This window comes from Alligator mississippiensis, chromosome 1, assembly GCF_030867095.1.
Source record: "Alligator mississippiensis isolate rAllMis1 chromosome 1, rAllMis1, whole genome shotgun sequence".
Classification (NCBI taxonomy): Eukaryota; Metazoa; Chordata; order Crocodylia; family Alligatoridae; genus Alligator; species Alligator mississippiensis.
Genome location: NC_081824.1, coordinates 206,357,927 through 206,375,250, shown reverse-complemented (window position 1 = coordinate 206,375,250; position 17,324 = coordinate 206,357,927). Strand labels below are relative to the sequence as shown.

The 17,324-nt window shown below is 42.2% G+C and overlaps 1 protein-coding gene across 9 annotated transcripts in view; it reads right to left on the bottom strand.

The window, feature by feature from the left end:
- Nucleotides 1-17,324, bottom strand: part of ACYP2 (acylphosphatase 2) — a 159,608-nt gene that overhangs the window by 37,405 nt on the left and 104,879 nt on the right. The window lies entirely within an intron of this gene.

The window sequence follows — 17,324 nt, the reverse complement described above, 5'->3', positions numbered from 1 at the left end:
AGTGTTGATCTGTAAAGCACAACTCAATAACCCAATATGCAAATTAAAAGCCAGATTCAATAAATGGAGCTCCACTGAGCTGCTTTAGTGATATAAAGTAACTGTTTTAGCCAGTTTAACTAGCCACTATACTCTGCCTGCTTTTTGCTGCTCTGAAGTATGAGTGAATTTGCTCTTTAAAATTACACCTGATAAACATTCCTTTAGACTTCTTCTTCATTACTCTAAAATAACTTTTAACTATTAAAAAGCCAGGCCACTCCCAAACAAAACATTATGCTGAGATACAGCTAAGTCAAACATCAGTAATTTGAGAGAGAAAAAAAAACCCCACAAGGAAGTTGTAACTTTCTTAAAACAAAACATTATAAACCCAGGAAATTTAGAGTTAAAATTATAATGAAATGAAAGCCAAATATGTTAAGCATGGAAATGCACAAATAAGACATGTAAACATCTTAACTCTGACAACATTTTGGAGGTGGGCACTTTAAATACAGTTTTGTCAATTCTTAGACCAAACTGCTCCAATATTTTTTTTCAGAATCATATTATTTTTGCATGCCATCAATGCAAGCCACGGTTAAGATCATCATGGCACCCAATCTGGCATAATTAAAGTATCAGGTACTGAATTTTCATGGCTGAAAGGAATTCATGAGGTATTAATTGCTAAATTTCATAATGAACACTCTTTATTTCAGGTGCAGGCTGCAGTACAGAACAATTTTTAAAGACCTGGCACTGATCCATATTTCTATAATTTTTTGTATAAATACTGGAAAGGGTAAAAGAACATGTCAAAGGAGAGTGTCTTGAGGTGTTCTTATCCAGAACTAGAAACATTTTCTAAGTATTTCCCACGGTTGCCAATGCTGGTTTAGCTCTATTAATATGATCAATGTTATGAACTCAAGAATGCTATGACATCAGTCGGCTCACTGACTGTCCCTGGCATTTTGAACACTTGTGTCATACAAGCTTGAGGAGAACAGGTTTAATTGACATGCTTATAAAAACATAGCAGCTGAGGGGTTGTCTATGCTACCATCACTGTGATATGAGAACACATTCGGAAGTCAGCAGTTACTAAGAAACATAAAAAGTAAATACACTGCATTTACCCACAGCAAACTAACTTTAAATGACAATCACAAAGGAAAAACTTGCCAAGTACTTGAGCCCATAGTTAAAGGAAAGTTTGGACAAACTGACTCATGGGCACCAGTAGTGTTCTGACCCAAAAGAGGGAAAAGATATGAGAGGAAAATTGGCAGAGGTCTGACCAATGGTCCTACAGAGATTTGCCTTCACAATGTCTGTTGTGAAACAATCAGCTCACTGCCTTGTTTAAACAAAATGCTGCATTTTAACTGAGACTTGGCACAAAATATAATTTTATTATTCAACAAAGATCTTATTAGACATTCCATGCTTTGACCTTTTGATATAAAGTAGCCTGTTACAATGAGCACCTTTAAGAACAGACTAATCTTCATTAAAAGTTCCTGGTTCCTGGAGAGAAAAGGAAAAGGTTACAAGTAACATTTTCTTTAATGAATTCTCACTTATTTTTCCTTCTTCCTTTATATAAGCACACACTTGCTATCTGTTGAAGGCAGTGGAAGAAAAATTTAGAGAAAAGATCGATCTGTTTTAGACACTGTTCAATATACCATCTTGGTAAGGGGACAAATGGTGCATTTGTTAGTAACGGCTAATTTGTCACTTTCAGATGAGAAGGAGAAATGATATTGTCTGGGTGCTTTTATTTATATTTCTCTTCTTTCAAGAATTGAAGCCTACACATTTCTGAAATGCCTCAAGATTTTACTTTAAATTTTACTCTTTCTGTACTAGATTCAACATGTGGTACAGCCACCATTATTCTGGCAGAGAACCAAGATGTCTCACAGCAAAGTTTGAATTAATAACAAGGTATTTTCAATTTCACAAACTTTATGGGTGGGTTCCCACGTACAGAGGCGTTCACTTGTAGAGGCACAAACAGCACGAATTTGTGCCGCTACTTTCTGCTCTACTGCATGCCCCTGCACATGAGCTTCGGCACACAGCAAAACTTCTCGGGTAAGGGTAGGGAAGGCTGCAGCCAGCACCTGTGCTGGCCCCAGCAGTATTACCTGGTGTCCTGGTGTAGTAGGGGCACAGATCCTGGTGCAGTAGGGGCACAGATCTGGCAGGACAGAGCCTGGCCAGCAGCCAGAGAATTGCTTTAGATGCCCAGCCCTCCATTTGTTCCGACACATGCTACTGACATGTGCTCTGTGCCATTTTTTCCCTGGAGTTTTTTGTTGTGTTTTTTTTTGCTACCAGGAAATCCACTACACTGTAAATTTGCAGCACGGTGCATGTTTTCACATTCCCGACATGTGGTTTGTGCTGCCACAAACAGCATGCCCCGCACGTGGGGACTCACCCCATGTGTATTTGGGATTGTCTGCAGTCAGAGGCTGAATCATGCCTTTAACCAGAATTTCTGTTCTGCACTGCCCTCTGTAACAGGGAACCCCTGTCCCTGTTCCTTGGATGGCTGTAGAGAGGGTAGGCAGTTAAAAAGGACAGCGTAGATATAGCGAATCCAGGACTAATAAGTCCTGGTAGCTAACAAGCAACCGACTGCACTTGGCCATTGGGTGCAGCAAACCCAATCATGTAACCGGAAGGAGACTGGGTTAGGGATTTAAGCCCAGCCTGAGACCAGGTAAGGGGAAGAGAGGAGCTCTGGAGAATGTGGTCACTACTGGATATGGTCAGGTGCATGAGCCACTCAAGGAAGCTGGGGAGAAGGCTCCCGAGCAGGTAAGGCACGTGGGCGACATTTATCCAAGGAGGGAGACTGCTTCTTTTGTTTTGAATGTGCTGGCTTGTATTCCAGACTTATGCCTGGAAGACTGAGTTGTAGCTACAGGGGTGGAGGAGGCCACAAACAGGGGTCCTGGGTGTGACTCCACCTGTAGGGGTCAGGAGATAGCTCCAAACTGAGAAGCAGGGGTCAGGAGATAGCTCCAAACTGAGAAGCAGAAACTGGCACACTGAGACAGAAACACTTCTCTCTCAAAGCGACAGGGGGGCTTCCGTTAAGCCAAGACTGATACCCCAGAAGCTGAGGTCTTGTTCAGTGGACAGTCAGGGGCACAGCCAGGGAGATAAAGGGGGCTTAGGCTAGAATAGCTTAGAATACCTCAGAAACCTGTGAGAGTGCTGGGTGAAGGGCTGGACAGAGGACCCAAGCAGGGTGGCTGACCTGATTGGGCAAACCAGGCTATGTGCAAAGCCGCTACTAGTCTGAAGACTTCCCACTCCCCAACAATAAACAGCAGCAAAGTCATGGCAGATGACAAACAGGAGGTATAGGAAGCCTGAAAAGGGAGCAGGTGATGTTTAAAAATGTTTCAGCCAGGCTAAATGTTTCAACCACCTGTATTATACCCTCTATACTCCTGATGTGAAGCAGGGTCTGAAAAAACTGTTCCCATGTAATTCCTAGGAATGCTGATAACATTAAACCAGTACAGAGAACCAGATTTTCAAGTGCTCAGCACTAGCAGTATAACGAGGGTGGGACGAGCAGGATCCACTCCAGGTACTGGCTATAAGAGGCACTAGAATCACTCCAGCCTGGAGTCTTCACCATGGCAGGGAAAGCTTTGCACTGCTCCTGCAGGCAGGCAAGACCACCCTACCCCTCACTCATGTTGCCCTACATCCCATCCCCAATCTACCACGGTCAACGTACCCCTTTCCCTACCCTGTCCTGCATGCTCAATGAGTGCACTATGTGATCATGACAATGGGTTCCCTCTGCATCAGTAAGCTGAAAGCCATGTACCCACTGCCTGGTGAGAACTAGTGTGGTCCTGGGCCCCAATCAACGTTCAAGTGGACTGCTGATCACAGTCCTGGGACTGCATCTAACCTGGTTTGATACACTGGTGTGGTTCCAGGGCTGGGTCCAAAAATCAGGTGATTGTTCGTTCCAGCACTGAAGTTGGTTTGAGATGCTGATGTGGTCCTGGGGCTGGGACTGCTGCACATGCTATATGTATATGTATATGTGTGCATACACACAAATATACACACATATACATATTTCGAAAAAATAGCTCAAAGCTTTAGTACATTATGCAGATCTTCTATAAAATAATTTAAAGAATATAATATCTCCCTTGGTTTCAATTCTTCTTTCCCTTGCCTTTTTTGTGTTCCTTAATTCCAAAGCCATTCATGAAGCAGTAGTTGTTGCTGTCTTTAATAATAAAGGCAGAACAGAAGCTGGAATGGCAGATCAGGACACTATCACAGAACTAGCCAGCTCTGACTTGTTAATGCTTTGATGTTCTTTTTATGGAGGCAGTACTACTTAAAAACATGTAAAAAAAAATTTGGATTCCTTTTTCAGTAACTATACCAGTCAGTCAAATACACTTCCAGCATATATACAAGTTACACTTATCCCTGAATAATTGCAGTTGTGAGCTAAAACCTGGGTCTTCAGGTTTGTAGGCTAATACCTTATTAGATGAATTCAAAGGGCATCTTGTAACATCAGCTGTTGTAAGCATAAAATTAGATTGTTTTAGTTTACAAGAACATCACTATTTTTTCTCAGCTGCATTCCTGTAAGAAGAATGCTTAAAAGATACAAAAATCCTGCTTTCTATATATCAGGAGTATTCTTTTACATTTTAGGCATAACTCAAGCCTTTCGCATGTCACCAAAACCGAAGTAAGTCCAACCAAGCGAAGATGTCATATCAGCCATGTTACAAAAGGGCCAGTTATTTAATGCTTGAGTTAAACGTGACATGATTGGGACTAACTTGACCCATGTCATATATTTATTGTATTGTGCACATGGGAAATCTGAATCTGGGGAAAGGATCCAAAAGAATTCCAAGTCTGTCCTTCTTAACTGGACCAATTTAAACCAAAACTAATGTGTTACTTGTACATATCTTTAAAAATGTGATTTCCCACACCATCAGTTTAGTAATGGCCTGATATCTTGCAGTGGCTAGAGGAAATACTACAAGGACCTCAAGAAAATGGATGCCAGCATCAAGAGATGAGGAGAGCTGGCTGCCAACAAACTCCAGTAGCATTGCAACCTCAACCAAGCTTGCCTTCGAAGCAGAGAAGAGAGCGTGGAGAAAGGAAACGGAGAGGAATCTCTGCCTATAGCCTACTATCCCCTGCAGAAAGACCTGCAACTTCTGCAGACAATTCTGTGGCTCAAGGATTGAATTCTTAAGTCATCTCAAGACCCATCAATGAAGTGTGGTAGAGATCATCCTTGAATCGAGGGATTGCCAGTGACAATTATTTTTTTAATCTTTTTTTTTTTTTGACCAGTGAAATATTTTGGAAGATTTTTCCAGATTAAATTAACTAAGAAAGAGATGTTACATACTGGAGCTCTTGAATGTGTATGGTCCATATGCACATTGCACTGTGGACACATGTGAACGTCATAAGCTTAAGACTTTTACTAGTAACCTGTACTTGTCCTGTTACTAACAGTACCTGGGAGGTGTGTGTGCATCCTGATTTTTCTTACACTTTACATCAAAGGTATTAAGGGCCATATGTATTTCCTGTTCCCCAGTTTCCACTCAGCTGCATAATCCCTCAAAAACCCCCTCATACTTTGAGGAAAAAGTGTTTTAGGGCCAGATATGCAATGTGCACATAGACACGCACCTCAAAGAATCCAAGTTACTGTAGGCATGTAACCTCTTTTTCTCCTTTTAGTGCTTGCCCACATGCACAATATGAATGAATTTGAAACACTGAACAGTCCATCTGAAGGCAGAATCTCAGAGGAATTGCAGCACTGTTTTCCAAAATATGGTATCTGATTTGGAAACAAATGAATAAAGGCCCAGGTGGTAACTTTACAGTTGTCAGGTGTTGAGACATTTACTGAGAAAAGCTGGAGGCATTGCATGACCTCTCATGGGCTGCACTCCAATCATTGCTGGAGGTTCGACTAGTCAGAAATCCATTTGGGGTCTGTGTAGGGAGATCACCAAATCCTGCCCCTGGGATGTGAGGCTAGCCCTGAGCAAGAAGGCAGCTGAGAGGAACTGAGGAACAGAAGGCATGAGCTGCCCTCTATACTCCTGATGTAAAGCAACAGAGGTAAGACACAGGTCCAACATGCAGGTATTGCTAGTCAAAAGTCTCTGAACTCTAGCACAAGAGGCACATGTGTATCCCCAGCAGAACATGCATACAGACAATCCAAGCAGAATTATTATCATTAGAGAGGAAACATGTTTCAGCATTAAAACATTTCTATTTGCTAACTTTGTACAGAAAAACAAACTCATTATATGCAGGATTTCAGATTTAAATCTATTATAAGAGAGTTCTTGACCTTTAAATGCAACAGAAACTACCGTGCAACAAAAATATACCTTGACTTTAGCAAGGCTTTTGATACAGTCTCCTACAACATTCTCGCAGACTGTAAGGTGGACAGAAAAGTGGCTGGATCATTGGGCTCAAAGGGTAGCAATCAATGGCTCGATGTCTAGTTGGCAGTTGGTATCAAGTACAGTGCCCCATGGGTTGATCCTGGGGCTGGTTTTGGTCAATATCTTCACCAGTGACCTTGAAGATGGGATGGAGTGCACTCTCAGCAAGTTTGCAGATGACACCAAAATGTGAGGGAGTAGTAGATACACTGGAGGGTAGGACTAGGATTCAGTGAGACCTCGACAGATTGGAGGACTGGACCAAAAGAAATCTCATGAAGTTCAATAAGCAGAAGTGCAAAGTCTTGCACTTAGGGCAGAACTATCCCATGCATCGGTACAGGTAAGGGACCAACTGGTTAAGCAGCAGCTCTGCAGAAAATGATCTGGGGGTTACAGTGGACTATAAGCTGAATATGAGGCAACAGTGTGCCCTTGCTGCCAAAAAGGCTAAAGGCATACCAGGCTGTATTAGTAAAAGCGTTGCCAGAAGATTGTGGGAAGTAATTATTCCATTCTATTCTGCACTGGCGAAGCAACATCTGGAGTACTATGTTCAGTTTTGGGCCCCCCACTATAGAAAGGATGTGGACAAATTGGACAGAGTCCAGCAGAGGGCAATGAAAATAGCTAGGGAGGGCACATGACTTCTGAGGAGAAACTGAGGGAACTGGGCTTATTTAGTTTAGAGAAGAGAAAACTGAGACAGGAACTAATAGCAGCTTTTAACTACTTGAAGTAAAGTTCAAAAGATGATAGAGCTAGACTGTTCTCATTGGTGGCAGATGACAGAATAAGAAGCAGTGGTCTCAAGTTGCAGGAAGGGAAGTTTAGGTTAGATGTTAGAAAAAACTTCCCTATGAGGAGGGTAGTAATACACTGGAACAGACTACCCAGAGAGGTCATGGAATCTTGGTTCTTGGAGGTTTTTAAGATCTGGCTCAACAAAGCTTTGGCTGGGATGATCTAGTTGGGAATGGTCCTGCTTTGAGCAGGGGATTGGACTAGATGACCTCCTGAGGTCCCTTCCAATCCTAATTTTCTATGAACCTACAATACAGTGAATTAGAAGAAAGGAATTAAATAGAAGGCTGCCAAGTTCAAGCAATACTGCATGCTCCCAAGTTGATATCAAGTGCAAACAAATTCAAAAGCAAGTCATGCTTCTCCCAATTAAAAAAAATTAGAAGAGTTTTTCATCCTGCCTATTAACTGTGTTAACAGTTCTTTGTTAAATTGGTTCATGCTGGAGCACATGTCTAACATGCTTCTTGCCAAGAGAAACAAAGCAGGCAGGTAAAAGAGAGAATGAAACCCAGTAGTTTGGTTGTTATGCTTTTGAAATGACAATTCAGTGAGAAATAAACTGTAAAGGCTAACACGATATTATTAATAGAAGGGTCTATCCATTTTGCTCAGGTCTGCATTCCCTATGATGAAATAGCAAGCAACAGTTATAAAAAATAAACTGTAACAGGCAATTAAAAATGATAGCTCATCAGAAAATAGGGGAAATAATTCACCAACATAGTACAAACTTCCATTTCTGTTTCATACTGAAATTTCATTTGTAAACCAAAATCTTCCAATCATCTTTATTAAAAATACAGGTTTTAATTTCATTTGGCAACTCAGTGTTTATACACAAGCTTCAGGGGAGGACGAGGGCAGGAGGGTATGCTTTAAGTAGAGCAGGTCTCAGATGAGCTTTAGCTAAAACGCCCCTGCTGCCATTTTTCAGCACAGGGATTATGATACACGTGACACTGGAGTCTGCTGGAGCACGGTAATTACCATGCTCCAGCAGACTCAATTAATTGAGTCTGCTCTGACACACTGTAATTACAGAACGTTGGAGCAGCCTCGATGTACGTGTATAAGTGCCATCTGTGGCTACTACAGGTGAAAGGAGTCTCACTTAAAAATGTCATTGTCAATATTAGCCACCAGGAGATGCTAACCTGAAGCTCCAATTCAGTTCTTTGTCCTCATGATGACAATATACTGCTTTGCAATTTACATGGGAAACAAGGATACATGGGTGAAGGAAATATCTAGAATGTAATATATAATAACTGCTACATATGCAAGTAGATTGACATCTAGTGTGAAAACACAGAACTACAAATTCTACAGAGCAAGTAAATTAGGATAATTCTAATGCTGATTAAAAATTACAGCTATTTAAAGTATAACTAAAGAAAGGCATTTGCCCCATATATTAGCAAATTTCAGTTTTGCTATTTAAAATGAAATGGTTACAATGAGGCCAAAATATTAGAGCCGAAAATCACTATGCAACAAAAATTACATAGTAATACACACCATATAATGCTGCATAGGGTATGTAAATGACCACTGGACCTAGGCACAAATTATTAGGATTGAGAGTCAGTTGAGATATAGAACGGATATTCAGGGAAGCCTCAAGAAGCTGGTGAAAATATTTGAGGCTGTGTAGAGTGAGTGAAAAATCAATGCTATTCGAAATTCACAAAACTGTTCATGTTTGCAAAATGCATAATAATCCTAGTTGAATGTTATTATTATTTAGTAGTCCTCTTGCAACTTCTGCTAGTTTTTTGCCATATTAAGCTTAGTTCTCTAATATAAGCTGTAGTGACGTGGTGGCTATAGGGTGGCTGCAATGCCCCTGGGTGGTCGTGTGGCCTCTGCCTGGCTCTGGCTCAGCTACTGCCCTTTCCCTTGATCTCTCACCCACCATGCCTTGTTCTTATTGAAGGTTATATAAGGGAGGCTGCCCATGGGCTCTGAGTGAGCCTGAGCCTGTGCTGATCACCACTGGGCCCCTCCTAAGTCTCCTCAGTCACCGTTCTGTGCCCTCAGGCTCGTAGGCCCCCTCAGCCTGTCTACACCTGTGTCAGGCATCTGTTGCCTTATGGGCTCCTTACCTCTTTACCTCCCCTACACCACGCCCCAAGACTTGTGGGTGGTTCTCTCTCTAAGATGTCATTTATTCATACACTCAGCTCCCTTTGGCTCCCAGAGCCCTGGTCCTACACGCTGCCCTTTTCCTGGGCTCCCAGGCCCCTTGTTCTGTGCACTGCCGTTTCTCTGGGCTACTGGACCCCTGGTCCTGCACACTGCCCCTTCTCTGGGCTCCCAGACCCCTCATCCTACACACCGCCCTTTCTCTGGGCTCTCAGATCCCTGGTCCAATGTGCAGCCCTTCTCCAGGCTCAGGGACTCTCTGTGGGTTCAAAATAAAACAAAGGCCACTTGCCTGTAAAACCCTGACTTCCTCTGAACAGACTTGCTTCTGCTCCCAAGCCTGTGGGGTTGCTTATATCAACTCCAGTCCCTTTAGGAGCCCTGCTGCCCAGACCTCCTCACCTTGTGGATGCCAGGGAGACACTGCCTGACTGACTCAGGCTCTGAGCTTATGTAGCTTCTGCCTGAGCCCTCTTCCAGGAGGTGAGTCTCTCATTAGTTCCTTCTGCCATCTGCAAGCAGCCTTGCAGGCTGTTTGCTCCCTTGAAAGAGCAGGCATGCCCCAGTGCCCTGCTAGATAAGCACAGCATATAAGATATGCTTATTTTTGTCCCCACATTACAGCATTTATGTACTACCTGCCAGTACAGTCTCTCTTATGTGTTAAATATGTTTAAAAGGAAATCTTTCATATTTATAAAACTATGACAAAAATTAGGATGCTACTATAATTTGATTTGATGACACTCAGCCGTAGAGGATAGTCGTAACTGCCTCCTCCCCTTTTTTAGTGAATCTAGTACATTTTATATAGAAAGTCTCTATAACAAAACAATAGCAAATCTGTACATCACATAGCAACAGGTACAAATATCTATCTTAGACCTTAGTAAATCCAGCCAGAAAGACTTCATATGTCAGACTTTGAATTTTCTTAATTATATTCACATGCTAAACTAATTATTTCTCTTTCCACATGACACGAGTCTTGTGAAATTTCTTTACATCTGATCACAGAGCAACATCAAGACATATTCAGAAACTAAGATTACCTGTTCCCAGAAAGAACTCAGAACTTATTGAAAATATCAGTTATGTTTCTATGAATTTTGATATAGCTTAACTGTAGTTTGCTAACTAGTCACACCTACATTTGAGAGCTTCTCACAGTGAATTATTGTTGCCACTGTGACAATTTTGGAAATCTGTTGATGTCCAATTTAAGAAGTTTGAAAAGCAACTGGTAAATGCAACTTATACAGATACCATGTCAGGATGTCTTTGTGCTCAGTGCTGTATAGACTCATAGAGAGGGACAGTCTCTACAGTTTACCTAGGATTTCTCTGTAACCCCCTCTCTCAGCCTATCGCATATGATTAGTGTGCCCTGCCTTCCATCAGGTGGAGCTGGACTAGGTTACCCTGTGCCTCATCTGCATATATGTTTTTGGAGGATCCCAGAACTCATGACAAAAACACCAGTTTCCTGCGGGGCTAATTAGTACATGGATCCTTTGCAGGGGGCACCTGAAATACACACACATACCAAACAGTGCTGAGTAATGGAGTCACTATGGCTTGAAGCGCTGTTGACTCTGGTAGGGCCCAGCCCAATGAACTATATGGCAAATTATGAACCTTTTGGCTTTGGATGATATCATACATAGTTTGTACTACATATAAGCAGGTACAAAAGTGCTGCTTAAAAGTGTGTTTATGGAGTACCTGTCCTAAAACTTGGAGCAGTTTCCAAAAGGTAAGATGTATCATTAGTTCTGTATGAATTAAGTGTATGGGTACTATATACAAATTACTATATTCTTATTTTGTGGTTAGTGTTTTCAGATTTGCTCTTTTCTTCCATGTCCTCAGGGAGAGCAGGGTCTGACAGTAAGGAGATGGGGATGGGGCTGCAGGGGGAAGAAATTATGTGGGGCAGAAGGCAAGGGGACTTTTTGAGCTCCCCCTTAGATTTATTTTACTTGCTGTATCAGTAGGAGAGGGGCAAATTCAAGGCAAACCGCCAATAATTAGATTCTATACCTGGAAAATTATTGCAAATTTATAAATGTCCATATATAGAGTCCAATTATAGGGGGTCATCTTACATTTGAGTAAATATAGCAACATATAAAAACCCACAGAATATTGAAATAAACTATACAGTAACCCCCGACTCTCCAACAATATCCCAACTCAGCCCTAAATATCTGCTTCTCTCCACAGACTGAGACCTTGTGGGGGTGGAGAGGCTTGTGTGTCTCAATGACCCTCAGAGCTATGCCACCTGAAGTCTTACTCTCATGGCAGAGCAGGCCTAAGGAGAGATTGCAGACGAACCACAGTACAACCTCAGGTCCCAATGGTGGAGCAGGCAGAAGATGATGTCAGGATCTCAATGACTGTAAAGACAGAAAAAAGCTGCAGCAAGATGGAGGTCTCCTGTTGTCTAGGGTTCTCCCTTGACACTCCCTCTCCACTTTGTCAAGATCGTGTGGTTGCTGTTTAAATGCACCAGCTTCCTCATGTTAAACAAAGTCATGCACAGACTTTTGTTACAGAAAGTAACATACTCTCCTGTACCAACCTCCAAAAGCCCTGCAGTGATGGACCAGTGATGATGGAGACAGGACTAGTGAATCTGGCAGTCTCCTGCCATGAATCTCCATGCAGGAGGTGGTAGCCTGACAGTTGTCTTGCACTTGGGTTGAGATAGGGGCATAGTTCAGCAGCTGCTACCATGACTAAGCAGTCCTGTTCAGGATCCCCCTTTGCTTACTCCACATGAAGGGGACAGGACTAGAAAAGGTGCCCTAAACATAGGCTATCTATCTGCTCCCGGCTGGATAACCACATCCAGTGGGATCACTCTGTCTGCAGTCAAAAATATCATAAGGATTTTCACAAAATGGAATGTTCACACTTTGATGGATAACAAAGACAACAAACAACCAAAAAAGAACTGCCATTGTCTCCAGGAAACTAGTGAGCTAAAACATCAATAATGCAGCTCTGAGAAGACAATCAGATGAGGGTCAGCAGAAATAAGAAGGTGGAGGCTACATCTTCTTCTGGAAGGGGAAAGAACAGTTCTGTTCCAAACTTTGACCACATTTTCATTAATACTTACAAGAAGGACAAGATCATTCTCTTTGATGACTTCAGTGTCAGAGTTGGACATGATCTGGAACTCTGGAGTAGCACTATTAAGAAGGAAACAATAGGGAAAGCCAACTCCAGTGGTATGCTTCTCGTCAGCGAATGTGTGGAGCACGATCTTGTCATCACAAACACCATCACGAACATCATCTTCAGAAAGAGTGACAAAAAGAAGAACATATGAAAGCACCTTCTCTCTAAGCATTAGCACCTCCTCGATTATTGTTAGAGCCCATGATTCAATAGATCTCCATATCACGCAAGCCATGTGATGAATGGATAACTGCTGGACAGATCACCATCTTATCAGATACACTATTAACATCCATCAAATTTCTTGAAGACCTGAAGGTCTGACAGGATCTCGAACAGTCTATCCACAGAATGCTCTCTGCCCTGTCCACAAAAGAAAGCAAGAATGAGGAACTCTGGAAGGGGTTTAAAACCACCATTTATAGGCCTGTTTTGAATGCATTGGCTAACTATCCATTGATACCAAGACTGGTTTGATGACAGCGATGCTGAGATCCAAGCTCTCCTCGACCAGAAGAGAAGGAATTCTTTTGCTTGGCAAGATGACTCCTCATCTCAGCAGAAGGAGACATATCAGCTCCTCAAAGCCAAAACTCAAAGGAGAATCCAGGAAATCAAAAATCAGTGGTGACAAGATAAAGCCAAGGAGATTCAGCTCTGTGATGACAAACACGACATGCATAGCTTTTTCCAGCAATGAAAGCCATCTACGGCCCAACTTCCCAGTAATTGCAGGATAGTATGATGCTCCTCAAAGACAATGAATCTATTCAAGCTAGCTGGAAAGAGCACTTGGAGGCACTCCTGAGTTGACTGTGGTGGATACTACCACTGAGACCATCCTCCAACACCCTGAAAAAGGATCGTCCACCAACCATCCTATCCTAGAAGTCTGGCATGAAGGAAACTAAGAACAACAAGGACTGGCTGGACTGGGTGACATACCTGCTGAAACCTACAAGGCTGGTGGTGAGGAACTGGTACTGAGACTCCACAAATGTATTCTTTGAATTTGTATTAATGAAGAGATCCCTGGGCACCTGAGGAATGCCAGTATCATGACTGTCTTCAAGATAGGAAATAAGTCTGTGTGTGGGAACTAGTGAGGTATCGCCCCCCTTTCCACAGTAGGAGAAATCCCACCTGCATCCTCCTGAACCATCTTCTACCTCTTGTTGAGTAAGTTCCGCCAAAATGTAAGTGTAGATTCTGCCATATAGGATGGTTACAGTCATCTGGTCATAAACAAGCCTCAGGACCTTGATGTACTTTCCAGGACATCCAAATCTGGCCCGTATTTCCACAAGGCTTCATGACTCATCAAATCAAAGGCCTTAGTGAGGTCAATGAAGGCCATATACAGGTCCTGATTTGTTCCCAATACTGTTCTTGGATCTGGTGGTTAACAAAGATCCTGTCAGTTGCTCTATGGGATGCTCTACATCCATTGAATTATGGGCTCTAACAATAACATAATCGAGGAAGTGCTAGTGGTAGAGCAATGGACATGATCTTTGTTACCCATCCTATATGGCAGATCAGAGATGAACTGTTTGTCAACCAAACTGGGGTGTCATTGCTCTGTTCTCCATTTTTTGACAGTCATTTTGGTTCTCATTAAGGACCACCTACCTTCTCAAATTGACATAGAATGCTGAATGGATGGAGGGTTCTTCAATCTGGGACATTTTCAGTCAAAGACCAAAATACTCAAAACAACCATTCTTGACCTTGAATACGCTGATAACAACACCATCCTTGTGTGCACTATGGAAAACCTCCAGACCACACTGAATCTCTTTGCAAAAGTCTACTGAAGTCTGGACTTCTCTTTCAACATCAAGAGACTAAAGTGCTCTGTCAGCCTGTCCCAGGCCATGAATGTGAATCCCCTGCTCAAATTACAATTGACAGAAAGACTCTGGAGGTAATCAAGCACCTCCTTTATCTCGGTAGCTCCCTTGCTCAGCACATGAACACTGATGAGCAGATCCAGGACAGGATCCGGTGCTCAATCGCCTCCTTTAGGAAATTGCTTCTGTGTGTATTTATTTATAAAAATCTTCATAAAGACATCAAGATCCAGGTCTACAATGCAGTCATCATCCCCACTCTCTTCTACACCTTTGAAACGTGGGTGACCTACTAGACAGCTGGTCATCAGAAGCCTGGAGAGGTATCACCAACAATGTTACTGGAAAATCCTCCACATGAAATGGGAAGATCACCGTATAAAAGCCACCATCCTTGCCGAAGTCAATGTTACCAGCACTGAGTCAGTGATCCTCAAACACCAACTTCACTCAATTGGACATTGTGTGTGGATGCCTGATTCTCGATTCCTGAAATAAGTGCTCTACTCCCAGCTTACTAATGGCCTGAGATTTCACAGTAGCCATAGGGAACACTACAAGGAAAGCATATTTCAAGAAAACAGATGCCAACATCAAGATCTGGGAGAAGCCAGCTGTCAACTGACTCCAGTAGCACTGCAACCTCAACCAGATCCCATTTTGAAGTAAAGCATTTTACCGTCAAAGCAGAGAAGGGAGAGTGGCGGAAGGAAAATGAGATAAATCCTAATCTATGGCCTACTCTCCTTTGCAGAAAAGCCTGCTACTTCTGTGGACAGGTCTGTGTTTCATGGATTGGACTGTTAAGTCACCTCAAGACCCATCAATGAGCCATGGTAAAGATCAACCTCAAATTGAAGGATTGTTGCCACTGCCTCCAAAATTCCTGCTGAAAAAGGAGTTTTCTGGAAAATGTCCAAGCTCATGGTTCCACCAGGCCTCAAAGGGGAAGGAAGTTCCAAAGCTGAGGTGTGACTGTCAAGAACAATTTCCCACATATTTTTATAAAGAGAACTTGGCATATTGATAGTATTTGCAGGAGGTTCCTCTCAGCTGATTTTAAAGGACTGTAATAAAGCATAAGAAAGAAGGCAGTCCCTTAGGTAGGCAGAGCCCAGACTATTTAGATGTCAAAACCAGCACCCTGAATTTTGCCCAGAAAGCTATTAGGAACCAGGAAAGACTCTGGAGCACTGGACTGATAACTCTGAAACTCATGCTAAGCCAGGGCCTACTCACAAAAGTTAAAATACAAAATACTGATGCTAACTACATAGTGCAAGAGGATGCGAGTTCATGGCTAGGTCATCTGAGCAGAAATAATAAGGTACCCCTTCCAACTTATCTTCCTATATTCATGATGATTTCAAGCAGGGTCCTAGTTGTCTGGTATGTAACCATGTGAAATGTCTATCCTTGATTAATTACTATGGTAAATATTTCTTTTGCAATTAACTCACGTTATGTAAAGAAGGAGTCATTCTCCATATATGACAGATGTTTCCTCCTGATTTATTTCTGTTTTGGCTAGTGGTTCCCTTGATTTACCAAAGACACTCCCCCAAAACCTTATGTTTTTCCTGGTTGTTAATTAGTTTCTTGATATGTTCCAAACTTAGTAGAAATGAATAACCTCTTGTCACTGAAGAAGGTAATTTATTCAAATTGGAACTTTCTGATGACCAATAATGAGCAGTTTGATTAATATGATTTTCCTATCAATTACTGCCTGGGACTCTTTCTTGATTTACACAACTACAAGAATGCTTTGAAGATGCTGGACTACAGGTATAAGAACAGAGTGAAAACAGCTAACAGCGCACACTTCAGGAATGAAAAATCTCTCTGACAAGAGCTGCTGTTGCGCCCCAGGCATCTCGAGAAGCTGGAAGAAACAGACCATCTCTCTTGTCGCCTGTTTGGTGAGAAATCATCACCTTATAGCTAATTACTGGACTTTGGTTTGGGCTCACTTGACTTGACTTTGAATACTTGTAGTAAATAAAGCCTTTCTGTCACTCATCGAACGAGGTGTTGTGTCAATCCCTAGGCTAATCTGGAATCCAAGGTTTTTATGGGCTAACAGGACCTATGTGCTCCTAGTGACTCACCGCCATCAAGAAGTTGAGCTGCCTCATTTTGCACCAGCTGCAACTTCTGGGTCATTGGGTGCAGTCTGACAAAGTGTTTGGCATTTAGTCTACATCTAGACTTATACAAGCCAGCATAGGTTCAAAGAATAAATATAAATATGCTTGAAGGTTTAAAGCAGAGAGCTTTAGGCAAAAGCAATAAAGAAGCATGTGCTAAGCCTATTGTGTAGGCTTAAATATCAGATATAACTTTCATAAGAGGGAACAACGCACATACTTCTCCACGTTCATCCTTTTCATAGCCAGCGGAGAAGGGCATGGCCCTGGACAAGGGCAGATCCAGGGGCGGTGCAATAGTACACTTGCACCCCACTTTGATTCCTGCTCCACCCAAAATTTAAAACCAACTGCCTGACAGTGGCAGCAGCATTTCCAATCAGGCAGTGCTAGGGAATCATTTTGATTTCATGGCTCATTATAATATACCTGATCTCTTCTACACTCCTTATTCTATATGTGATAATAATCTCCCTCTCTTGTTTTTAATGAACTTGATGTTCCACCTATCAAGCTATCCTTTCTTCTGCAATTCTGATGTCTGTTAGCTGCTCCTGGTAATGACACTCCTATTTCACAGCCCTGCAGATTATTTTATCTCATCCCAATGATGTTATATTTGTTTTTGCTTTAATTTAAAACTAAATAATACAGCCCTAGGCTCCCAACATATTAGT